Raw genomic sequence first — 27,417 nt, 5'->3', positions numbered from 1 at the left:
TTAGATTAAGCTTGCCTGATCCTTTATGCAGTCAAAATATGCCCTGAGGTCTCAGAGCTGACCCTGAGCAGGAGGCTGGCCACAAACCTTCTGAATTTCTCCATGATATTGTCAAACAACCCATTTTGAAATGTGGTGGTGACATTGCAAGTTACTTCCTACCAGTAAAAAGGGTGTTCCTGACTTCTGCTGTGGTTTTTTCCCCTGAAGAGAGCATGTCTTCTCACAGGTTCAGGGCAATGTAAAGCCTTTTTATCTAGAAGTCAGATTTTTTAATATACTGTAAACACGTTGCCTCCATGGGGAATTAATGTCATTTTGGTGGGATTACTGAAGGAAATAATACTTATCCAGTGGAAGTGAGCATAGTTTTGACCATTAGTTTCAAAATGACTAAATTAAAAAGATCTAGTGATGGATCATATCAGCAAGTAGACTAGATACAAGCTACAGATCAACAAAATGCTACAGAATTTTAATTGCCAGAAGTAATTTTTGGTTCCAATCAACTTTTTTCCTGTATTCTTCCTTTGTAAAATTTTTTTTCTGAGTGTGAACTGGTATATTTATAATGAAAAGTGTCATTAGTCCTTTTCTAGGACATTCTTCAATTAAACTAAATATAGCCATAAAGTCCTCTGTTATATAAAGTAATAGAGCACTGCAGCAACTGTTAACTAGATCTGTTAACTCCTTGAGAGCACCAGAGGGGCTGGAACCTTTAAACCCATCAAGGACAGTAATATATATTAAAAATTAATTAAATTAAAAGAGTGATATAAGAACATATGGTGCAACACCTGCACAAGCATCTAAAGGTCAATATAGCTCAGGTGGGGCTTTTGAAAACAATGCTGATGAACAAATTTGTTTCCTTACTCTTGGAATAGTGCTGAAAATATTTTTGTTTATGTTGGTAGATTCCTGAGTTGAGTTAAATGTCTGATACGGATCACAGGAGATTGTTTGCCTTTGGGAAAGGGTGAACATGATATTTTTTCTCTTGGGAATAGACCCAGATATGGTGGTGGAGCAGAGGGAGTGGGTAAACTCGGCTCTCAGGCTGTTATTACAGCCTTGTCTGCTCAGCCAATGTTTTCTGTTGAACATTATAATTACACTGTTGTCGTTGTGTGGAATGATGCAGTGTGTACACAAAATAGCCTGCACACAGCCTGTTCACTCAGTCACAAGCACAGCATGAAGATGTCAAGAGGAAAGAAAAAGAAAAAAGAGGAATAAAAAGGAAAAAACAGAAAGGGAAGAGGAAGGGAAGAGGGATACTCCAGCACAATGAGGATTACAGAGGTATGTAACTATTGCCTGTGTGTTTCTGAACAGGCAGAAGTGAAGGCAGGTGTGGTTCAGGAGGGGTGCAGGTCAGTTCTGTCACTCGGCTGGACAGGGAAGCACATTCCCTTCCTGGTAACACAGCCTGTTCCTGCCACACTAAGCCACTGCAATTCCAGCAGTATTTTAACTCCCCAGCCTAATTTGTCACAGGATGGCTTCATCCAGACCAGTCCTGAACTGACAAATTTGGTCACTGGGAAGAATTTGGGTATGAAGCATCTAACCAACTAGGCAGAGTAGGCACAAAGATTCACCACTGAGAACATCAAATTCTCCTGGGTGCTTCTTTTGAAAAGATGCCAGCTGTCTATGCAGCATTTCTTCCTCCAACACTGAAGAGTTTGACTTGATGGCTACCACTGCCATACATGAGTCAGAATGGTCAGAATCTGACACTCCAAATACACAGGATCACAGGAGAAGCTGGGAATGCTGCAGAGTCAAGCAGAGAAATTTGTGGAGAAGCTTACACAACCTGAGTGCTCAGGATATTTGCCAGCAGATATAATGGATCTGTGTGGATGGGTGTAAGAACAGAGAGTGGATCGTGTGGTGCTTAGCTTGAAAAAGACTTGATAAACCCATGATTACACCGACTTTTCTTTCTGCATTCTGGCTATTTCACTTATCTGGGCTACCAGTTAAATCTATATATAAACAGGAAGAACAGTAGCAGGCTTTGTCTACAGAAGAAACAAGGAAAAGCACCTGGATATAAATGGGATGAGCCAGTATAACAGTTTGTGTAGCTGTGCTTGGCTATGCTAACAGATAAATGGGAGGCTTCAGCCTACTCACAGTTAATCCTGTTATAGAAGATGCCACCTGCAAGGTGGCCTTCCATTTGGAAATTTGGAAATTCAGCTGTGATTCCTCCCTTTATGTGGAAAGTGGGAAGAAGCAAAGTGGGAGATTTGGGTGTGCAACAAGTGATTTAATTGGTAGCACTTCACTGTTTGCTGGCATAAACTTATTCTGAGATGGGACTGCAAGTTGAAGAAGCTGGAATACCTCTCTGAAGTGCATGGATCAAGTGTAAATCACCCTTGATTTATAGTCCACAGGGCCAGCACTTGCATTGCCCCTGTGTCCCAGTATGACTATGGCCATATCTGCACAGTGTAGGCACAAAGCGCCCCAGTCCCACAGATGTGTCCGGATAGGAGGCAAGAGAGCTCTCAAGAAATCACAGTTCTAAACTGCTTTAAACAATTGTCCTGGGTTGCAGTGTATTCTATTACCATCCCCATGAGCTGTTGAAACCAGGTGGGGCAGTGTTTCCTTGCCTCCTCCCCCCAGACTATCTTTCTGTTAATTGCCCATCATTGTCCTGCCGCCTGACTCAGAGATAACTCCCTCCGGACTATCTTCTGTTAATGAGCCTAATCAACGCCTGGCCTCATGACTCATTACCCCATTGTGAGATGCTCCACCCAGAGGGAGGAACCAAGCATTCCATCCTGGATATAATCTGAGATTCCGACACCTCTTTCCATGGGCTTCCCAGAGGACAGGAGCTACACAGCCACCACTGGACCCTCTGAGGAAGAGCAGGCCCTTTCTACAGGATCACTGCTTTGACAGAACCACATCCACCACTTCAGGAGGACTGCAGTCACCATCTTATCGGACTGCTACTGCTACCCTGACTAGCAGTGTGTCAGGTTGTATCCTGACTCTGTCAGTTTAACCCAGTGTTTTCTGCCTTTTTTTTTTTTTTTTTTTAATTTCCCTAGTAAATCGTTGTTCTGACTTGGTGTCTCCCACTGCTTTGTTTTCAAACTAGTACAACAGTGAGGTGACTTTTTTTTTTTTTTTTTTTTAAAGGCTAATGTGTAAGGATGAGATATGGGTGTGTCAAAGAAATGTGAGGAAGAGGAGATAAGACAAAACAAGGATGAAGGAAGAAAGAACAGGATGGTAGTGGACTGCTGTGGCTGGCCAGTTCAAAACTGGAAAGCCTGAAGTACTCTGGTAATTCTCTGTGGGTAACCTTCCCTTCCCTCGGTCTACATGGTCAGGGTAACCTGCCCATGTGGTCCCTTCAGAGGAACTTTCATGGGAAGGCTGTAGTGGCACAAAAGGACACCTGTGCCACCACCACTGTGACTGGAGAAGGGGACCCTGCAGGCCTCAGAGGCAGCCTCACCTCTATTTGGTTTGCAAGTACTTTGCCTCAGGGTTGTGGTTTTGAGAACAGCTGCCCAAAGGCCCTGTGTGATGAGTCAAGCCTTCTTGGTGCTAATTGTTTAATGCTAATTGTTCTTCCCAGACTTTGGACACAATGTGAGTCCTGCAGATATCTTACTGGAGAACATTTCATGCCGTACATATGCCAGATTTAAGTTGCCTTCTCAAAAAAATAAAACTGTTTATGTAAAGTAGGGTTCAATTATCTTGGCTGAATGTGTCTTAATTTATTTGAATTTTGAGATATCATGCTTAGACACATTCCATTGCTGGCTTTAAACAGCCTTTGCAGCACTTTAGATAGAAGTTGCACTGGAACAGCCCTCAATTGTTATGTCATTGTCATCAAAAATAACAGTGCCAACTTACAAATGCGCTAAATGGCTACACTGAGAGATGTGTACTATCTATGAAGCATTTTTGTAGCTGTCTGATAGTTCAAGATACTAAAACACTTGAGAATCTCTGGGAAGTAAAATTTAATTCAGTTTCTTGGCATGAGCAATTAGTTGGTTGCCTTAGCTACTCCTCAGATGAATCTGTTACATCCAAATTAAGTTTAAGCCAACACATCTGTGTTGGGTTGTTGGTTAAAAAGGAGATGGAGAGGCCTACACATTCTTTAAGCAAGATAGAAAAATTCCAATAACTGTACTTACTTTGTGTTAGTGAGAGCTTTATAATTGTGTTTAATACATTCAGCAGTATGAAGACTTTACCCTTTAGTTTTGTTTGCATTCAGGGGTATCAGCTTTTTTTTTTTTGAAATGATCTATTACACATGGATTTTTAAATCTGGGATATATTGAACACATCTGCTTGGACAGGCTCAGCGATGCCAATTGAACCCATCCAAAGAAGTTTGAAGCTTAGCATGGAGAGCCTGTTTCAAAGATGATGTTAAAAGAATGGGAGATTGGACTTTTAAAATTCAATCTAATATTGAAATTTTCCAGATACAGAAAGTTCAACCCAGTGAAGTTCTTGGAATGACCTCAGACCACCTGCCTGGGTAGCAGCTGCCACCCCAGGAGAGCTCCTGCCATTATGATGTCCCAGGCAGCCTAGGGCATCACAAAAGCACCAGAGCATTGGGATGACGCATACCCCAAGATTTTTTCTCCTTTTTATATGTATCTGTAGCTTTACAGATTTTAATATATGGCTGTATAGCTTCTAACTCTTTGTCACTTTTGCATAGCAGTTGCACTTTCTCACATATTATCCTGCCCTCTTGGAATTCTGTTTAGTTTTGCTTTTTAGCCTGGCAAGGACACTTTGTTTTTCACCATACATGGCAGGCATAATAAAATGTAGGGCTAAAAGATTTGGGGGGAGCTCCAATGGGGCAGAAATTACCTAGCCAACTGCTCTTCTAATTGGACAATACTTTTCAGATATAAATTAATTAATTTAATTGATTAATTAAAATTATAAAAATTGTATGGATCTGAGACTGTCCTCAGGAGTGTGGATGACCCTCCCCAGTTTAATGCAGGTCCTGTGTTCTCCATTTTAACATGTGTGTGGCTTGGCTCCTCTGCTGGAGGACAAGTGTGAGCTGTATGTCTCTCCTGGCTCACACCCCCTGAAATCTGCAATCTGCAGGTCCTTGCCCACACTGCTGGCAGTGCCTGTGCTCTCACCTGGCTTCAGCTATGCAGAAAGACCTGTCTGTAACTAAGAATGAAGCTCAGATTTCTGCTGACAATATGATAAAAGCTATAAATTGCTCTCATGGATGCACAGTTTATATGTGGGCCTTTGTACCACTTCAGTTATCACAATTTATAAACTACATATTATATAGATATATATTTATAAATACTTATGTATACAAGGGTAGATAAAAGAGCAGGAAAATATTAGGGCTTCAACTGACACTACTTATTTAGGTACACTCATAAATTTTTATCAATATAAATGCATTCATTTTAAAACACGGAGTAAATTTCTTGAATTATATGGTAGGAAAAGAAAGTTATTTAAAATGACACAAAAATTACACTTAATTTTGGTCTAAAACAGGACAGGATTCAAATGAGTCTGAATGGCAGAGCTCTTCAGTCAGATCATGACTTTTCCCGAAGTCACCTCTCAGATTATAATTGTACTTTAATTACTATTCAACCCACTTATGTTCCACAGTTGTAAACTGTCTCCTGTTTTTTGAGTTTTTTCTTTTTTAATTGCATAACATTTTGTGGTTTCCAGCTCACATTTCTCCTTGACAGATTGAACTTAAATCAAAAAAACCCAGATGCTTTTTTTTTTTTTTCCTTTTCTGTGGGAATCTTAGCAGTAACCTGTGCTTGCTTCTTAAGCTCTGCCACTGATAATTACTGGCAAACAAAACCAGTAAGATGTTGACTAGACCAAAGTTCCTTTTCAAAACTACTGTCTGCAGTCAATAGGTAATTAACTCCCTCTATGGATTCAGAGCTCCCGGGTAGAGGGTGGGAAATTAAGTTATTAGCAAGGCTGTTAATGCAAATTTCTAATTTACCAACACTGCTTGCTAAGAAGGACTGCATACTATTAGGGATCTGAAAAATGTTTTGCCTATAAGTTTGAAATATTTTCATTTAGCTTGGGCTTTAATGGCTCCTTACTTCTCAGCCTTGTTACGAATATGCAAATTGGAAAGCAAGCTTATATAAGCAGTGACCATGATTTATACTACCAGGAACATTTTCCAGTAGAAACAATGGGATTTGCTGGAATTAAAAAAGTAAGGTACGTGGAGATAAGGAAAAGAAGGCAGCATGAGGAGGATATATTGCGGTTTGAATATGTAGAGTTGGATATTCTGCAGTGACAATGAACAGCACAGAAGCTTTTTAAGAAACCACCCTGGAAGTTTCTCTGTCAGCTTAGGTTTCTCCAGATGAATCTCTGCTCTCTGGTGGAAGGAGGCCTGTTCAGAAGCAAAAATTCAAATTTACATGTTCCTACTTATTGTGTGGTCCAGGACCTCTTTACTGACCACGAGTTTTTAGAACATGGTGAATGCCTGAATTCTTAGGAAAGGCAAGGTCTTGCAGAAACACACCAGGCATGTTTAAATTCAGTCACTGAAATTAGTGTCACTCATTGTGGTGAGACTATTTGCTTTCCTATTAGACTTGATTACATTACACAGCAAAGTTAAATTTGTATAACCCATATCAGATAACAGAGACTGAAAGAAGCATTTCTTCTACTTCTCTAAACTCTTTTTAATATAAGAGTGAATGCTGGAGACAAACAAGAAACCTCAAGAATTACACAGTTGTAGGTAGTGTGTCTGAACACCAGACTGAAACAACACTCAGCACTTCAAGGAACAAAATACTTCCCAGATTTGGGAAAACCCTAAAAGAGCTCATTGGAGAAAGCTGGAGCTGAAATCATTGTTCCTTTTTGGTATCAAGACCCTCATTGCTGCGCTCACTGTGGGTGGCTCATTGCATATTTGAGTGTCTCCATTTAATTAAGCACTGCACGGTGTTGATACAACTGAGATGTAATCTCAGGCCCCAGGTCCTGACTCAGAGCACATTAATGTCAGTGCAAAGGCTCCCACCAGCTCTGATGGGTTTCGGTTGGGCCATATATGAGTTGAAAATCTTGAAAAAAGCTTCCTAAACTTGTCACAGAATTTCCAAGTCATGAGACAGACAGATTTTTGGTCTTTAAAACACAGAAATGGCTTTTCATTGAAAAGAAATCCTTCATTGTGCTTAAAATATGTCTCAACACTATCCAGGTTCCTTTATCCTCAGTAACTACTGATAAAAGTGAAATATGGAGGAGCAGTATATCTACAAGGAATAGGAAGCAGTTATAAATTGTCATGTGTCAAAACAGAATGCAAGACTTCTGCACCACTTAAAAAAGCTTTTTCACTGAAGTACCATGTAAAAAAAAAAGTGGCAAAGGAAATAACCCAAATAAAATTATGAACTAAGCCTCTCACATGCATGTTTCTACTCACTCTTATCATGTTCTTTTGTCCCTTTCCCTTATCTGACACATCCCAAACTTTATCTTCTGTTCTGCCTTCCCAAAGCATCCTTTTCCTTGCTGTAATATTGATTGAAACAACTTGATCCACGTGGCCTGAGTCTCTGGAGAGGGAAGGGAGATATGCTGGAGCTCAGACAAGCCCTTGGGAAGAGGAGAGACCAGGAGAGGAGCAGGTCACAGGGGGCACCTTGGAGAGGTGTTTCCCCAGGAATCCATGAAGGTGACAATGTGAATTTGCTGTGGCCTAAGGAGCCACAGAAAGCTGGTGGACAGTGAGCAGGGCTGGAGGAAAGCGCCTGGCCTGCAGAACCCAGGAGGAGGATGCTTGGTCACAACATGGGGTTTGTTCCATCTACTGCAGTTTGACTTTTCTCCCTTTTTAAAGTTCTTTTCTTAATGGTCTCAGAGCTAGTTTAAGTTCTCATAATTTCTTATAACAATTTTTGGTTTTTAAAACCATATAGAAAAAATGAATAATTTATTACATACTTCTGCCAAGAATGACCAACCAAAGATCTTACATTTGTACATTTCTTCCTCCTTTCACTTAACCTTCTCCCTTTTTCAAGTGTAGAAAATAGAGGTGGGGAAGGAAGAAAATTAAAAAAGCTAAGGACTGAAAGCCAGATAGACAAAATCATTTTTGTCACTTGTGTAGGAAAATGAAAAATGGTTACAAGGTTCCATTGAATGACATTGAATGCTTCAGTTAAAATGCAGTTCCCATTTGTCAAAAGTTCCAGCTTAGGAGGATTTTTTGGATGTATGAACTGCAAAGTTATTCATTTAAATAATATGCAAATTTCTAAGCAATGACAACAGAAAAGTGAGTAAAAATTTAAAAGCCATCATTTTTGCTGTGTTGTTTACTCAGCTGGTAGCTCACTTTTGATTGTGGGCAGTTACCATTAGTGCCTTGCTTTTACAGATTCTCTGCTGATAAGAGACTTGAGCTGCTGACCCAGAAGAAGCAAACATGATCCCCAGGGTATGGTGACACTGCAGTTATTGCTTCCACTTATCACCACACTGAACTTATCTGAAACAGGGTGTGGAAAATTGCTCACTGTGCTGAGCTGGCCAGAGAGGGAATGGGTACAAACCACTGCTCCCCTGTAAAGAAAACAGTGATTTATTTGGTGAGGTGTTGGCTTATTCTGCTGACACCAACCACCTCAGGGACTGCAGGCAGTGAGAGAAAGCATTAATCATCAGGACAACGAGGTGCAGGCATTTGCAGCTCTTGTGTACACAAAGCCAGAGGTCTTTGGCCAGGTACTGAATGGAGAAAACACTCAGTTGAAGTTCTTGGTTTCTTGTCTTTTGCTTTAACTGAGGTTCATGACAAAATAAGAAAAAGTGAAGTTTGGCCACTGTTTCAGGAAGTTTTGTGCCATGAAGTCGTTTCAGCTCACTGATATAGAATATAAAAGAGATACTGAGATACAAATCCATCAGGAAAAAGCCCCTAAGTGGGACTGCCTTGCTAATGGCCATTTCTCCTTTTTTGACCTCTCTGGCTTGGTTCAGTTCCTCTGGGGCTCCTTAACTGCGTAAGGTGGATAAACAGCACCAAATGTGATCATAGAATCTTTAAGGTAGGAAAAGACCTCCAAGACCATCAAATCCAGCCTTTGAACAAATGCCACCATGCCCACTATGTTGTATAGAGAGAAGAGGCTTTCTGAGGGGTGTCACTCACAGATAATGCAAAGGTTTCAATGTAAACATGAACCATTGCCATTGGGGAATCAGTCCCCAGCCCCTTAACGAAGTCACTGTGGAGTACTGATCGAGAAGTGACAAAAAGTTGACAAGTTTTGAGAGTAAAGTTTATGGTTAATGTAAACATGCTTGTTATTTAACCCTGCTCATGATAACATTAAGTAGGTAACAGGGTCTGCTGCATGTAAGCAAAGCCTACTGTTCCTAGAGTGTTATCTCTGAACGTTCTGCAGAGGGGGAACATATAAATGTTTCCATTTTACAGACAGGGCAGTGGGCACCTGGTGAGATGTAGTTGTGTATCAAGCTGTTCAGCAGACAACCTCAGTGCAAGGAATTAGAGTTCGTGCTTCTTAAGGCAAGTTTGGCTTTCTATCCACAGGGTATTTTATTCTCCATTAAAGTACGTTTCTCTGTAAAACACCCATTATACAGAAAAATCTGTATTAGGTCAGAATAGTGAACTAAGGGAAAACACTGTTAGGGGTGATACTGCTTCTTCTGTCACTTAATATGCTGGAAGTGCAATGAGCTTGCAAGCCATTTCTTGGTACATATAAATGCTAATGGCATTCATTAATACACAGGTATTGAGAGGCAGAGCCACAGCCCACTGAAGTGTGTAGAAAAGGAAACCCTTCATTTTCACAAGCTTCTGAAAGGGTCTGGTCAGGCACAATCTTCTTTCTTCTCTGACTGATGCGCAGAGAGAGCTTAGCTGAGGGGAACCACTGACATCATAAAGTCGTATCAGGCAAAGCATCATAAGGAACCAGGCAGAGCAGCAATGCCTGAAAGATTTCTGTTACAACTGTGAACCTTGTTTCACTTGTGGAACTCAGTATTTGCCTGTAAACAAAAATAATTCTAAAGGAAAGAAATAGCAAAGAGCAAGTATGGCTTATGAGAAACCAGCACCGAAGTTCATATGTCTGACCTGATGAACTTTGCTGCAGGGGTTTGAAAACGCCCAGCTGCCACTGCTGTTTTGGTTAAGCTGTGTAACCTGTGTCCTGCTCTGTCAGGTTATTTTGCTGCAAGGTAAATGATTCAACACGAGGGCATTCCGCAAAAGGCTCCTTAACTCAGCACGGAGCAAAACCGTGTCCTCAGCAGCCCATTATTCATAGCTGCTGCCCTCGTCGGGAAGAGTCAAGGGCAGAGGAAAAGCAGCTGCTGAATCAGGTTACCCTGGCACGGTCCGTCGTGGGCGGAGAGGCAGAGCAACACTGACCATTGGGGTTTGACAGACCGGTTTCTGTTTCATAGGAAACAAGGATTTCCCCCCCCTTTTGAGGGTTAACGGGTGGTTATGCATCAAAAGTACCCTAAGTCTGGTTACTGCTGAATGTCTTCAAAACGAGTCAAGCAGACATCCTGGCTGTAGCAATATGGTGACACTGTAAAAGGCTGTAGGTACTTATGAACAAAAGGAAAAAGGGAGGCGGTGGTTGCAAGGCAGACAGGTGACAATTAAATCATTTTAAATACTAGCTTGGTGTGCTAGGGGAAGGCTAGAAGGCATTTACCATGCAATTCCCACCATGCTAAATAGTAATTAAAGAAGACTTGTATCTCAGATGGCTCTCTCATCCTGCAGCACTTCGGTGTTTTCAGTTTTTCAGTAACATTTTAACACCCTCATGCCAAGCTGTGGAAAATTATCTTGCACTGCAGCATCTGCTCCCAAGCTCGCTCTGTGTTTGTGGTATTAAAGCTGTGCCTTTGTACTCTGCTTTTTTAGGCAGCTAAAGGGCTGTGGGATCTCTCCTTTCCTCGCCAGTTTTCAAATGAGAGGTGTTTGGTTGAGATAAATGTGTGTTTGCATTATTTTAATGAAAACCCCCAGGGGGACAGTCCTCACTTGGCCTCTTACGGGGAACTCCATCCTTTGCTTCGTGGAGGAGAATGAAAGCATGCACTCATTCTGAGAGGGACAAACTGTAGGAAGAGAAGAGCAGTGATGTCTTTTTGCTTGTGGTTCCAATTTATTGTGTGTGATATTCTGCTCTTCACTCGCACTGATGTGTGAACGTCTTGCTGAGGGTAGTTTTCAATTAGGAAGTGCTCTAAAAACAGGGCTGTATGCTCCTCCTTATATGGTTTTTAAGCTTGGAATATCGTTTTCCCAAAGTAACCAATAATGTTTGGTGTCCATCTGTTAGTGCCTTGAAAGAACATATTTTTCCAAGACTAGAAAGTTAGACTACATTAGGTTGGCAGAGTTCCTAATCAGCTGTTTTTCTCAGAGCAAGCAAACAAACCAGAGGGGGTTGCAGATGTGGCTCCCAACGAGCAAGGCACACACGTGTGCTGTCAGAACATCTATTTATCCTCAGATGAGAAGTCTCACACTGACAAAATGCTGAGCTGTGGCTTTCAGGTGAGATTAAAGGCCTTTTGTGTCCCCAGTGTGCACTCTATGCCACTTTCGCTTTCAGGGAGTCTCTTTAATAATTCATTATTTCTTCTAATCATAGAGGTCTTCTAATCAGAGAGATCTCTTTCTGAAAGAAAGCCTACCTTGATGTATTTTACTGGTAATTTCTTTAAATCTTACTATTTGTGACCTCCTAAAAGAAAACTGTTATGTGTTTGGGAGACGTTTAATTGGGAATGAGTTAACTATTCTTATGCCAACCAAGAAGTGTTCTAGCCAAGATCAATGGCAACAGTCAAAGCTTTTATGTCAGATTGTGTCTGGATTTTGTGAGTAAGAGGTGGGATGGCCTTTACAACAACTGCAACGTTATTGTCAACATTCCACAGACTTTATTTTTTTAGCCTTTCTTAAACAAGGATGGCAAAAAAAAGAAAAAGATAGATTAAGAACTCATTTTCACAGTTTGCTTTCTATTAAATCTATATCAAGTAGCTCACAGAGACCCTGTTCCTTCAAGAGAATTTCACATGTAGATGATCTTGTAATAAATTATGTCCCATTAGGAAGTTATTTTCTGTATCTCTAGTCATTAGTAAAACAGCTGTAAACAGGTGTAACAAATTAGAGCTGCTCATGCAAGGTTGAATGCTTCAATGAGAGAACTTTAATTTTGCAAAAGAGAAAGAAAAATCCTTAAATATTTAAAAGCAAATATTTTGGTGAATAGTGAGCAGCTGCTGACCTGAAAACAAAACTTCTGGGAACTTTGTCACTTAAAAATAATTATCTATTTTTGGCCTTTTTTTCATCAGTCCAGGAAGTGGATCATCTATGTGTTTCTCAAAGGCTTGCATTTTGATTCAAGATGTAATTCCAGAATTTTTTGTTGCCTTTAGTTTCAACAGACCTTTATGATTGGCCGATTTTCTTTACTCGGGATTTTATACAGTACTATTCATGTTGTTAAAAAAAAATACTGAAAGCTGCTCCCAAAAAAATCATTGCTCCCAAGATATAGGGATGCTTAAAATAGTCTCTACTTTCAAGTTCACTTTCAAGTTCATGTAACGGTCCAATTATACTAATTTCATTTACATTATAGCATTGTTCCTATGTTGTGAAAACCTATTATTATGTTTCGTGATCCCATTTTAAGAGTGTCACATTTGTCTTTGCAGTTCTGTGTTACTACCATGAATATGCTGCACCTACAGCCTGTGACTAGTTTTTTTATATTCCTCATCATATTAGGAAGACAATATAGAAATTTGTATCACTAGAAACCTCTAACATACCTATGTTTTTATTTTTATATTTATACATGGTTTTTATTTAATGCATTTATATGCTTTGTGGTGACAAAATTCCCTTGTTTTTGGGAATCCCACTAAGGTACATAGAGTAGTCTTCTGAGTCTGGTTTCAAAGTCCACGTTGGCACTAATGTTTCATAAGGCATCCAGAGCACACAGAGTGGGTGAGGACCTTGATGATCAGAAAATATGGCACCTATGGGAGAGCTGCAGTTCTCCCTGTATTCTACTCAGGTGGCTTTTCCAACAGGAATTTTGGGAATTCGGGGGGCACCCATGGGTAGGTAGCATAGGCCATGCAGGGGCAGTTTGGGTTCACCTGGTCTTGAAGAGGGGTGGAGCTCTGGACATCCCAGGCACATAATTCCACAGCAAAGAGAAGTTGCAGTCAAAGGACATCAAATGAAATATATTCCTTATCTTCTTTTATTTTGCTACTGGCTACCCATTTTCCTTGGCAAGGGCCTGTCTCATTGCTTATTAAACAGCCTGTGTTCCCTTCTTTTTATTGAAATCTTCCTCTCCTCTCAATTGCTCTAAGCACTAAGTTTTTAAAGGACTCAGCCTGGCATCAGCAGGATATTATTTTTAAACTGTTTCTTCTGTGCAGCTTAGGATTTTGCAAGGCAATGTGCTTGAGGGAGGTCATCGAAGCTGGACACTGCCATTTTTCTCTCATGCAATAACACCTTAGGAACAATTTTGCTTCATCTGATCTGGCTTCTCAAATTCATGAGTTTTAAGACAGCCACTCGGCTGATATGGGTTGAAACAACATTACTGGTGGCCAGCTCAGCTTGTGCCTGGGGAAAAGGCTCTCCTTGATTCACAGATCAGCAAACTCTCCAGCTGGCCTGCAGGAGAGCTTTTCCTCCTGTAAAGCAGCATTGCTTTGTTTCATCTGGCACAACAGGTGTGTGTTGGTGACAGCAGTTACTAAAAAGTCTGAAAATCTGAAAAATCTTTTTGTTTATTTGATGCTGAAGCGTAAAGATAGCAAGACATGTTACCTTTATCAACCCAGCCATGTAGCAAATGCAATGAAGGAATTTCTAGCAAGTCAGAGCATTTAACTACTGAAATGCCACCTGGATTTTTTCCTTGGAATTGAAGTTGATACAGACACTTGAAATGTGAAAGATGCCAATAGCAATGAAATTCTAACAGGGTTTGTATCCGAGTTTCCTTCTATCAGTACATGAAATGGTCATTTGCTTAGTGAGGCAAGACTGATGAGGGTGGCAAGTAGAAAACTAATTGAGGCATTAATTAGGAAGAGGGTTGAGAATGTCCTTAGTACTGGATATTTTTGCACGTTAACATGATCACAGCATCATGACACAACTTTTTATTCCTTAAACAGCAGAAGGAGGCCCTGACTGGCAGAGGAGTTCCCTGAGCTCGGTTCTGCCTGGAAAGGGCCTCATGGAAGAGCTCCCATCCAAGGGTTCAGAATTCAGCAGCTGGAGGGACTGTCCTAGTATCATCCTCAGTTTCCTGGGAAGTGAGGCACACAGGAAGGAGGTGCCAAATTTCTGTTCATCTGGGAGTTGATTCCAGGGCAGTCAAATGCCAAAATAGGTGTTGTTCTAAGGCTTGGGCCAAAGTGGGTTACTGCAGATCTCCGCAGCAGAGGCCAGGACTGAGTGGCACCTGCTGGGTCCCAATCTGGTGCACTCATGTGGCAATCATTTAGCCATTATTGTATGATTGCTGCCAAGAGTGAAGTTATTTCCCCCTTGTATTTTTCTCTTCTCAGATGTTTGCATCACATTATATCCCCTTCACACTGTTTTCCCTTTTACAGTAAACAAATGTAAATCTGACAGATTCATGTCATAAATCTGAGTTGGACATTTCCAGCATCAAGCATTAATATAAATTCCTTTCAGACATAATTCTCCAGGCTATAGGCAGAAAGAGAGATGGTGGATGTTTCTCCTTTTAGTACACTATCATCATTCTGACAACTTAATTTAGTTTCTTATCATTTGTCTCTCTCTGCAGTGCCAGTTCCTACATGCGCAACTCATTTTTCTCCAGTAGACACCACTGTGGGGATCATAATTTCCTTTATCCTGCACCCAGGGGCACTTTCTTCACCCTGCTGTTGTCAGCCCTAGGCTCTGTTCCCACAATCTATCCAACATCCCCAGCTGGGAAAAGCACAGCACTTGGTACCAGCACTCAGTCCCAGCACTCAAAACCTTTTTGATTGTGTCCCTCAACTGCCCTGCTCATGATGAGTGGATAAATAAACAGGAAGCCAGGCATATTTGTTTTACATCCTTAAATCCCTGCAGGATTTAAGGATTCTGGGCTCAGAGAGGCTCCCAGGCACAGGGGGGCCCTACACAGAGGCCCCGTGGCTGCCGGTGACCCCACCACCCATCCCATCCTGCTGGAAGATGCTGTCCATCCTCCAGCTGAGATAACTTGGGCTGCTCCTCAGCCAGCACCTGAGCTGAGGCTGGTTTCAGCTTCTGTTACAATAAACCGAAATGAAAATACATTTGGAAGTTGGTGGTTCTTCCCTGCTCAACTCTATCCAAGCTTCCCTCACATGAAGCCAGTGTGTAATAACCACAGGGAACCTTAACTGCATTTATTTGTATTTATTTATGTTTCACATGAAGCACAGTCTTACAATCATCGCTCCTTAACCAACCACATAGATATGGATTTTGTCAGATTAAAAGTATGGAGATCTGTAAATAAGTGATCCACTGGTACTCTTCCCTTACTACCAATCAAACCTTTGAAACACCAAGGTGGTATGGGGGGAAGGCATTGCCAAATGCAATTTCTAACAAGACAGGCCATGTTTATTTCGTACATCCTCTGTTTCTTTGCTGTTTGGGGCCACCAGAAGAGTTATCCCAGAACTATTTAGCAAACAGGAAATGCAGACACTCTTTGCCATGCCCCTCTGAAACAGAACTTCCCAACCCAGCAGCATTCAGCTCCCTATCCCCCTCCCACCTCCATTATCAGTTTCTCCTCATTTATAGGCGCTCTCAGCAACTCCTTTATCAATTTGCTAGATTATTTAACTGGTTTTTGTATGTTGTCATGGCATTCTTCCACTTTGTGATATAGACCCAAAAGGCACATTCCCAGGGGAGGGTTGTTGGTGCCAGGCACCCCTCACTATTGGGGTCAAAGCTGCTCAACCCTTATAATTCTGGTTCTGCAAAGTACAACGTTCCCAGCTCACAAATGAGCATTCCCTCGCCGTGTCTATGGTCTTTAATTCCTTCTCTCCATGCACAGCAGATTTAGGGACACGCAGAAAATGAAAAGATGCAGATACAACATATCAAAAGACACAGTTCTTTTAAAAATAAATAGCTGCATTAGAAGGATCGAGGTGGTAAATTCAATATATACACTGCAATGTTACCTTCCTGCTTAAAGATCCTTCCAGTCATTTTTGCAAGCATTGGGGGCAGGATGTTTTGCTGCTGTTTAAAAAAATGCCAGATACTTGTTCAGCTCTTCTTTTAGGGCAGAACAAGGGGAACTCCTGGCACCTCTTGCACACATTTCATACCATTTGCAGCTGCTGCACAGCAGAGGGAAGGTGGATACAGAAAGATGAGCTGTAATTATGTCCTACACTGCTGGACAGCGGCAGCACTAAGCAACCTACCGGAGGAATTTCAGTCTCAAAAGGCTCTTAGACTGAAACTATTACCTCTAGTAGGATGAGCAATCTGAGAAATAACACGCTGAAGGAGTGTGTAGAGATGATACTGCACAAAAGGTTGTAAAAGGTTCCCTTCAACACTGAGACTAAACTTGCATAAAAAGGATGGCTTCTGGAAAGGCCTTAAAAGCTGCTTAATAGTAACTTTTGCTTCTGCCACACATCCATTTACAAGGCTTTTAAAGAAAGCTTGTATTTTATCACTCCCAGGCATGCTATTTATGTCACCAGTGGGCAGATACAGCCAGTCCTCTATGCAGCTTGTTAAAAGCTTTTAAAAATACATGAAGAGCCAGGCGGAATAAAGGTCAAGTAAATAACAGGAGTGTATAAAATATGTTGCATTAAACATTTAAACTAGCGGTTTTCCTAGTTTCTTTATTTCATGCTGTTCCTTCATAATACTTTAGAAACAAATTTGCCCGGTGTTCTTCTAGGCAGCATGTTGCAGATGAGCCAGGAGTGCCTAAGCAGAATGGGCAGAGTGGAAACCTTGGTGATCTGTCAGCTCACATTCCTCTCTTACCCAGCATTTGTCATCTCCTGGTAACACAGAGCTGCATCCCAGCAGTGCCACACACAAAGGCTGACACTTTACCTATTTAAGTGACACCAAAACAAAAAGGAAAACAAGTGCTTTGCAACCAGAAAGGGAATTTCTAGAGGCCAAGGGTAAAAGACAGTTTGATTTCTCTTCATTTCGGGCTTTATTTTCTTGTTTATGCTTTATAATTCCCATTAAAACATTGAAGGGCAAATAAGGAAATCTTGAGCAAGCACGCCTTTGAATTCAATTACTGGGGTTTATTTTTGTTTTCTCTTGTCACTATGTAACATCACCAAGCCATGGTGAGCATCTTGCCAGTTACTCCACAAAAATCCTAGTATTTTCAAGGTAATAAACATTTCCCTGACATTCAAATTCTATGGGGAAAAAAACCAATTGTAATCTGAAAATTTTGACTGTCTTAATATCACCTCATGATACGGATATCACAAATTTTGGTTATTTCTTGTGTGTATCAAATTTGGGCTCACAGTACCCAGCATGGATAGAAATCTAACACTGCACCAGGACAACAGTTTTGAAACAGGAAGAAGTTATCATCTTGTGGCTCCATGGTTTAACCTTATTCATGGTAGTGTGAATTTGGGGGTCAGGCTTTACATTTAAATGGATGGTTCAACACATGGGTTGGAAAAGAAGGAAAATTGCATAAAAATTATATAACCAAATTTCTGAAAAGTCTGTCATAAAATATATCTTCAGCCTGTCATCATCATTTTCTGATAGGTTATTTTGCTTTTCCAGATCTATATTTTTCCATATAGGGACTCTGACATCTAATTTTAATTACCTCAGCAGAAGGCCTATGTCACTAATCAGGTACAGCTGTATTCAATCTAAGCACTTTGTTGGGTTTTGAATTTATAAATATTATTGTCACAAAAAAGGAAAATGTCCAAAATCTACCATACAGGCCTCAAATGTTCAATATCCATGAGTCCCCCAAAATTATCTTTCTTGCAAGTAACAAAACCAGAAAATATCATTTAATTGAGTCCTGACTGGGCCCTTTCAAAATGATTAAAATTACCAAGTTCTGGGCCAAGCTCTTGAAATGTGGTTAGCTATACTTTAAAAATGTGTTTGAATAATGTTATGTATGTTTATACCAGGATTACAGAACTTCAGCAGATAATAATCCAGTACTGAAGAACGAAGTGGTTGGGTTAAACCCTTCCATCCAGTGGGTATGGAAGCAGGGCCCCAAATCCTATTTCATGATTTGTTTGGACATTCAAATGACTGAGTCTCACTGAAAATCAGATGGGACCCAGATTCCTTACTGAGTGTCCAAATATGTAGCACTTGCTTCTGGGAAGAGTGAAGGAGGAAAATTATTGTTAATATTTTTGAAGAAGTTAGAAACAAACGAACAAAAATTTACCCCAGGCTCTCTTCACCAGAGGAATTACAGTAAAATCAACAAAAGGAAATTACTTGAAATAGTTATGGGTTATATCTCATGAATCTGTCACGGATAGCACGCTGTGTTTGTCCTCACTGTGTGTGATGGCTGCTTCCAGCTGTGCTGACATCAGTTGCTCACTGCAACAGAACTTCATAAAGGGGCAAAATTTTTCTCTTTGTAAAGACAAACTGTCCTTAATTTTCTTTTCCCAGTTTGAAAGGTCAGAGGGATCACAATTAGGGATACATTAACTTCCTTAGCTCAAACAAGTCTCCCCGAGTTTCTGTCAAGACCTGTAATTAGAGGTGAAACTTTTGCGAGATGTTTAACCTTGGTTTTTCTTTTCTAACCCATTTTTCTGTTCTATTTCTTCATGGTGGCAAAGCCTGTGGGTGTGCAAGAGAAAAGCAAGGTGCAGCCTCTTGACACACACACACACACAGAGCTTGGACAGGCATGTGTTCAGGGTACCACCAACTCATCCCAGCTTCCTGCCCAGCCCTCTTGGTGGAAGTTGCTTCAAGATAAACTCAGCAGAAAGGAGCCAGCTGCTTCTGTAAAGAGCTTGGTATTCTCATACCTGGTACTGGCTTCCAATAAAATATTGAAGTCTGCCCAGAAACTGCTTTGCTAAAGGTGCAGATTCCTTTACTAGAAAGCAGGCAACCTCTGGCAGTGAGACTGGAGATAAAGCAGGATTACATCTTCAACGTCAACACTAAGATTTGCCAGGGCTCATCAGTCATTTTCCTTTCTTTTCCTCTTTTTTTCTGCACTGAATTGGAGGATGGAAAAAAGGGGATTGCTGGTTTTATGCCAATAAATCCCATTCTTGTCTAACACAGCTGGATTAAATGCTCTTTGAGCTTTATGATTTGGAATTACTGTCTCCTAGCTATAGAATATATGTCTTGATAATTATTCCACAAATTTTATAAGCCTCTATCTAGCTGGGCCCCCAACCAGAATGGGAATTATAACCTCATCTGAAAAAAGGGATTATGACTACATCCTCCCCTGCCATCACAGAGAAGTTGCTCCCTGAGGACTCACAAGACAGGGCTCACAGATGCTTAATTTCGTGAAAGCACTAAGTCATAGTGACACAAGTGCCAAAAGGAAGAATTACACCCGGGTTTTTAGCTGCCTGCAGAACATACTTGGAAACAGTTCCCTCCCAGTTATCAGAAGGGGATCCACAGAACAATGTCAGGTTGCAAAGTCTTCCTTCACTGTCACAGGGCTCTCACTGCCCTACCTACCCCTGCAGACAGTGACCATGTACCAGCTCGTGGAAGCTCATTAACTTGTTCCTAAGTGATGCATGCCTGAAATACTTTTCAAAATGTAGAAATAAAGCCCTTTCTGTGACTGTGCTCCTCTAAGACAGTTACCCATAAATTTCTGGAGAGCCATGAAAACACTCCACAGGGACAAAATAATTGCTGATGATTCAGTCAGAAAAGCGACAGTAAAGGTTAATTTCCTAGAAAAGAATATTTCTCTAATAGAGATGCAGCATGAGGAAACTAAGGTCTAGAATTCTACAGTTTCAGAATTGAATCAGACAACTCTCTGAAAAGGCCAATATAAACCGAAACCTATGTATTAAAAATGTTGGAAATAAAAGAATGCAAAGACAAACATCCCTTTTCTACAGCAGGTAAAACAAAAGACACTGGTGTATGGGGGTGGAAAAGGACTTCTTTTGTAAGAACCTTGGGACTTCCATGAATAAACATAAAACATTTTAAAAGGAGCTCTGTGCAAAATCCACCCAAAGGTTAAGACCCTTTTAACAATTAAGTAGTAAGGAAAAAGAAATCCAATTCTTCTTTTGATCTGAACAGACTGTCACATTCAGCAGCAAGCAATAATTTGGCCTGCAGCCTGCTTCCCTTTTTCTCTCTTTTTTTCTCTTTCTCTTCCTCTCTTTTTCTCTTTTCCTTTAATTAATTTCTCCCTTTTTCATTAACCCCTCTAATTTCTCTTTTCCCTTCACCCTGCCCCTTTATCCAAACCCCACTGCCTATACAATAGGTCAGGAACTAACATGCCAAGTGTGTTATTACTAATAAAACCTTCTGACTGTTTGCAGGCCCTCTGAATTTTTCCTTCCTTTCTACCAGTGAGCATTTTTGAATCTTAAGTGCTCAACCTTAAACCAATACCCGTGACAAGGTCAGGGCGACCTGTAAAAATCTAGGTATAGCTCTTACATTTCTGAGAAACCATTAGAAAAGAGCCAAGAGCTGACAAGCCACCAGCTTCTGAAATTCCCCAAATGAGACAATTGACAAAGGGAAGACTGGAAAGGCTGACAGCAAAAAGATGGATTGGAAATGCTGGAGAGAGAAGATGAACAGGACTGTTCCAGAGCTGAGAGGAGAACAAAGAGCTTTGCAGTGAGGTGGCTCCACAAGGTCATCTGGGCTGCAAGGGTCTGAGCACTTTGGAAGCCATTCTGGCTCTGCAGAAAGCCTGGGGATTGCTCTTGGCTCCTTGAACCCATCCCAGAGAAAGTTTCAGAAGACAGAGGAGATTAAATGAGCAATATGCAAAGAACACTGCCCAGCTTTTGTATTTTGTGCACCTCTGAGAAAGCAGCAGTAGCACTGCAGGAGAAATGCCTGCCTGTCTCAGGTCATCTAGTTCTCTTCGTTTTTTGATTGTCTCTGAGCTGTCACGTTCCAAGGGTTGTGTAACATCTCTGTGATCTCTTTCCTCCATGGAAATATTTAATTTAGAGTCCACTGTCCATGGAACATTAGGATTGCAGCCAAAATAGATCTTATGGGATTAGAGCCTCTTCAAAGAGAACTGATAACTCTCCAAGGAGAGGCACTGACCAGAACTGTAACTATATGCATCTCCTACTCAGATTAAACCATACTTGCTAAAAGTACAAGGAACACCACACTGATACTGACACCTTGAACCTACTCATGACTCAAAATCAAGAACCTGCTGGCAAGGCTAAATTCCAAACACCAGTGGCGCTGGAGGTAGACCCTGACTCTCCTCCCTGTCCTTCTCTACACATACAATTGAATTTTGAATACTACTTTTCCTGCCCAGCACACAAAATGCTTCAGAATAATGGATAAATGCTGAAGAATGGTTAGACAGGGCTAGAAGGCAGCAGACAAAGCAATGGTGAAGTGTGGTGACAGGGAAAATAAAAAAATATTACAATAAGGAGTTGTAAACTTCAGTAATATGGACAAAGGGAGAGATTTAGGTTAATTAAGGCCTAATAAACCCCAACATTGATATTCATTATTAGATTTCCTAAACTTTGATCATAATCAAATATCTGGAATCAAAGACATGGGCTTTGTGAATCCTAGCAAAAAAAAAAATTTTTTTGATGTTATCTCTTATACATACGTGTTTAACACTGCTACTTATTATTGCCATTTAAAATATTTATTACAGTTGTTGACTTTACATGCCTATATACACTCCCAACTTTGTTGAATAAAATGAAATATTGCATCTATGTCTTTAGTTGCTAGGCATAACCTCCATTAAATATAGTTAAGACTTTCAGTATGAAATAATCTTTGCTGCTTAATAAAAGTGCAGTTGGCCAGTGATAATTTATGTTCTTTGTAAGCAAGGAATGCCATAGAAAGGGATGCTTTGATGTAGTTCAAATGAGAAAAAAGGGACAGACTTCAAGTCAATTATATCAGCAGCTTCATCAAGGCACTCAAAAAACTGTGGACATCATTAATTAAGTTTATTTATACTTGCTTCCCTCCGTCTCTTCTTCCCCCTCCTGCCACCTTAATCCCCAAAACACTCCTACATCACACCAATATTCTTTGTAGAATTGAAAAATAATTCTTCCTCCCTGGCCAAAAAGGAAAAGTAATTTTCCTGCTCATCTTTGCTATCACAGTTTTGCTGTTATCACTTTGCAGTAAGGTGCTGGGGTTCCATCAGCTCCGCCAGCAGAGATTTCCAATCTTCCCAGTAAAAAGCAGAAAATGGGAGCAGCTAGTAGAGGCAAGTCCAATTCATGCAAGAGATTGGCACCCTACTCTCTTTTTGGTCTTCCCATGTTTGGTTCCAAGGTTTTAATTTGAGCCTCTCTCTGTTTCTAGGATTCGAGGGGTTTTCCATCCATGTGCTGCTTCCACCCTTGTGTCTTCCCTGAGGGACAGCTGGTGTGGGACAGGGTGCAACAACTCTCCGGATGTTCACCGGGCTGGAGCCCCTCACCATCCTCTTTTGGGTCAAGTTCTGACACTACCTGAAGGGCTGCATACAGAGGGGACCCAGAAGGTGAATCTCTGATTGTAAAGATGGGACCTGAATTCAGGAGCACCCTCCCCCCAGGTAAGATTACTGAAAAAAGCTTGGGGATCCCACATCTTGTAATAATGCTGAAACAGCAGCATAATTTTCCAAGGCTGAGGGACTCTTCTCTCTGTGCTGGCCAAAAGTGATGCTAAGCTCAGGGAGATGCTTTACTTCAGATCTTTTTTTAGTGTTTTTAAGCCCACATCGCTCACCACTCTACCACAAATGCTGTCCTTCACTGATAGCGCTGTCCTGTGCTTTGTTTAGTCAACACCTGGAGTTTCATTGGAATGACCAAATGGTTCAAAATCACACTTCTAATTAATAAAAGTGTTGCTGAATGGCTCTTCTTATTTTGGATCATGCACCCAGGGTGCTGGAGCCATCTGTGCCATTTGCATTTTCCCTCACAGCTGACCCACTTGAGCTAAGCAGCACCACATTACACCACTAAGGTCAGCCTTGAACACCAATGCAGGCAAAAGAGAGCACCTAATCCTCAGGAAAAGCAAATTTGCTTTTGTTCAGGAACGATTCCCAAGGAGGGGCCCAGAGTTAAGTGTCCAGTGCTGCCTGGGGGCCGGCTTCCAAAGGAACAAGGAAGTTTTCACAGTCACCCTTGTGCTGCTTGAGCACTCCGCACATCACACGCTCCTCAAGACATTGAACTCTGCCTGCACTTGTCATTAACAGCAACCAAAGACCCCAGGTCACACCAATCCCAGCCCCAGGACTGAAATATGGAGGTTAAAAAATAGTGCTGCTGTTGCCTGGCATTGAAGTGCCTGTGTTTTCATTTCACCACTATTTGGCAGTATAGGAAGCTCATGCAGGTACAGCATCGTTCACTTCCTTTGTGCCAGACGGATTCTGTCATTTGTGGAGGTTGAGGCTGCACTGTGTCAGTATTAAGTTGATATTTTGAAGAGTTTTAACAATTAGTCCTGCCTGGTCAGTGCTGGCAGGGAGTCACCAACTTCAGTAAGAGCAAAGATAACAATACACTTAAAGCTCACAGTACTTATATTTCAATTCATTTCTGAAATCTCTCTCTGCAATCAGAATATTTTAAGGTTGATGCAGCACATTTTTTTTATTTTAGGGGCTTTTTTTTCACAGAGGCAACCAAAATGGAAGACTGAGAAAGCTCCACCTGAGTCTTTGTTAATCCATGGAAGGACAAACTCTGTACAAAACTTCACATTAAATATTAAAACTTTGACACACATAGTAGTATGAGAGAATAGAAAAACATTCTTGCTTTTTGTCTTACAGCAATATTCATACCAAGTAAGTCACTGATCAAAAGCCTACATACTACTTCTGTAAAAAAATGTTGCCTGTATTAGGACGTGCTGTTTATTTAAGCTCGATAAACTTTGAGATTATTTAGGCTCTAGTCTCTGATAATATCTCACTACAGATCTTATGTCCTGATCTTATATAGAAACCTCAGATTGCTCAAGTAGAAAAAGCTATAAAAATTCTTTACAGGACTTGAACTGTTTCTAGTGTTTTCTATTCATGGGAACTGAGGAAGCTCTTTTGTTTGTCCAGAAAAGGATCAACATTTCATTGCAATTTCACTTGCTCAGTAAGTTTGGGGTGAAACTGGATACAGATGTTTCACTTGTATTTTTGGGTCAATTCATGTGGTCATTTCAGTCCTCAGAACAGGAGAGAATCTCATAGATAAACTAGAATTAGACAGTGCAATATGCTTTCATGGATTCTTTTCAGTCAGTTAAATTGGTTTATTTTTTATTCCATGTAGAATGAGTGGGTATGCTAAGAAAACCTATCATATTTTCCAAAGCAAATTGCTATCCCAGGCTAATGCTAGACATTTATATTATTTGAAAGATGTGTTCAATATTGATGGTAGATGATTGTTTTGCTTTTCATAATGTCCTTAACACAAACAAATCTGCTAAGAAATCTTTTAAGAAATGTTTTTCAGCAGAAAGTGCCCAATTGTCAAAGACAAGACTTTTTAGAAAGCAGCAGACTTGAACAAAAACATCTGGAAAATACATCTTTATGCCCAAACTTTTACAATACCTTGTTTAAACATTTTTCTAATTAATCTTTTCTATTTTGTTTTAAAATTTCAGCGTCTCTGACCTCTATATGGATTAAAAATGTGCAAAATGTGCGAATGGCTGTTAAATAGCTTAAATTTGATAATAAACCTTCAGATACCAGTAATAAAAGCAGAGCATAAGCAGACAGCTTTTGGGGTTGGTGAGAAAAGGCTGCACAGGATTAGAGATGGGAATCAGGCAGAAATCTGCCCTCACATTACCTGTGCTCTACCAGCCATTGTGATTGCAGAATCCCAACAGGGGAGGCTGTTCATTTTTACACATAAAACACAGGATTTTTTTGTGAAAATGTGCTACCTGATACAAAGGATATCAACTTTTTGCTCAAAAGGCTGAAGCAAAAAAAAAAACAAAAACAAACCTTCTAGTGGGTCTAATTAAATATTATTTTAGAGCATCTTTAAAATTTTTTTTTGTCAATTTAAGGAATGTCGTTTTTCTTTTAGGTCTTTCTATGTGTTCATCATTGTTTGCCTGTGGAACACCTCGTGAAGTCCATTTTTTGAGGAAAGGCTGTGTACTCTTTTCATTCCTTTTTTAAGAAAGAAGAAAAAGGCAGGAAGAAAGAGGGGGGAATAAAGGCAACACCTTCCTACATATTCCACCAGCATCCTCATCTGGGAACTCCCTGGAGATCCATGTTTGGCCTCACCAGGAACAGGATAGAAATAGCAATAACAGTGTCTTTGACGTGCTGGAACTTTTGTGCCACCAACATAAAAGCTCCGTTGCGCAATTTCCTATTTTTGTGTTGTATTTTCATCCCTAAGGATTCAATACCTCTGGAATCTGGGTTGGAGGGCAGCACCCTCTGAGTGCAGAACATGCTGAATAATAGGAGGAGGAGGTGCCCACCAACCCCTCCTGTCCCGTCCTGACACAGAGCAGGAGGGAGCCCAACTCTGAATGCTAAATGACTCCACAGTATAATTAGGGCTTCAGGCCTTAATTCCAGTTTGCACAGTTAGCTCCTTAGCAGCCTCAGGGGATGATTCTGAGATGGCCTGTGCTTAGGGTGCCCCAGAATTCTGCAAATGGCTTCCAGACCACGGGAAGGAGCTGCAGAAGACACAAGTCTTTCTGGGGCTGCAGCAGGAGGCTAGGCCCGGTGCACCAAAAATAGAAATATCAATGTATGGCTGGGCACCAAAATCCCTCTTCTTTACTTAAAAAGGCAGGCTAATGAATGCATTGAAATAAATTAACTTTCCTGGGTAGCCTGGCTGTTTTCTGCTACCTGTTGCTGGCATTGGGAACTAAGCTTTCATCCAGACTTCCCACAGCACATTTGGGAATTACTGCACACATGGGGTAGGGGGACAAAGGACAAAGCTGCAGCTTTTTGGATGTCACACAATGGTGATGATGATAATATAATAACCACAGATATTAATTATAGCATCATTTTTTATACAGTAGCTAATAACACAGTACAAGTAAATGAAATGCCAATATTTTCCATAACCATCACATAATGCCTCCCAAAATCAAAAAGACACATCTGCCCTTCCAGCTTTGTGGAGAGATGTGCAAGCATAGGCTCAGCACGAATCCTGGTGTCCTCATCCCTGCAATACCTGCCATTCCTTATTCCACGCATTCCTTAGAATAATGAGGCCCATCATCTTTTGATGAGACTTGTGGGAGTTGATATTCCCAAAATACAACATTACACTATCACATAATCACTACTACTTAATATTGTTCAGGGAAGGCTATTTCTGTGAAAGCTACTGGGAATACAATAGCAACATGGAGAAGTCAACACAAGGCAGAATTGCTCCCTTTCTGCAGGGAATAAAAAGACAGTTAGAAACATTAAATAATTGTGAACCTGCTTTTATGAGACTTTAAAAACCTACAGAGCTGGATCAGGAACAGGAGCCAAGACAAAAATTGTCTTATCTCACCACACGTGTCACAAAACCACGTGCTGGCAAAGGGACTCCATTTGGGCAAGGATTGGCCAAATGTGGACAAACTGAGCATTCCAGCAGTATTAGAAAATACACCCAAGTATCTTCTAGCAGCACAGAAATGAGAGCAACAGTGTTTCTGGCTGGGAAAAGAGGTGGCTAGCAACAGACATGGAGAAAATGCAAAGAATCAAAAAGTAATTCTCCTTTATTGAATTATTGTAGTTATTTTTCCACCAACAGAAAAATATAATCAATAAGTAGCTTTAGAGATCACTGGAAGAAGTAAAAATGTAGCTGGAGTTCTCCTGGCAAGATTTGATTCAGCTTGTCACATAGCATTGCTGACCTAGGCTGATCTGCAGACAAACAGAGGAGGAAAAAGATGCAAACATAGAATCCTCCAGGCTTCCACTGGGAGAAGGAAGA

At 40.8% G+C, this 27,417-nt stretch overlaps 1 long non-coding RNA gene across 1 annotated transcript; it reads left to right on the top strand.

Moving 5' to 3' along the window:
* Window positions 1-1,178: 1,178 nt before the first annotated feature.
* Window positions 1,179-26,343, top strand: LOC108448266. The gene is made up of 3 exons (XR_001864102.1): window positions 1,179-1,308; window positions 22,769-23,003; window positions 25,519-26,343. It is a non-coding gene; the product is annotated as an uncharacterized LOC108448266 (long non-coding RNA).
* Window positions 26,344-27,417: the final 1,074 nt, after the last annotated feature.

Source organism: Corvus brachyrhynchos, unplaced genomic scaffold (genome assembly GCF_000691975.1).
Source record: "Corvus brachyrhynchos isolate BGI_N302 unplaced genomic scaffold, ASM69197v1 scaffold317, whole genome shotgun sequence".
Lineage (NCBI taxonomy): Eukaryota > Metazoa > Chordata > Aves > Passeriformes > Corvidae > Corvus > Corvus brachyrhynchos.
The sequence above is the reverse complement of the archived record's forward strand: the minus strand, read 5'-3'. Positions and strand labels throughout refer to the sequence as shown.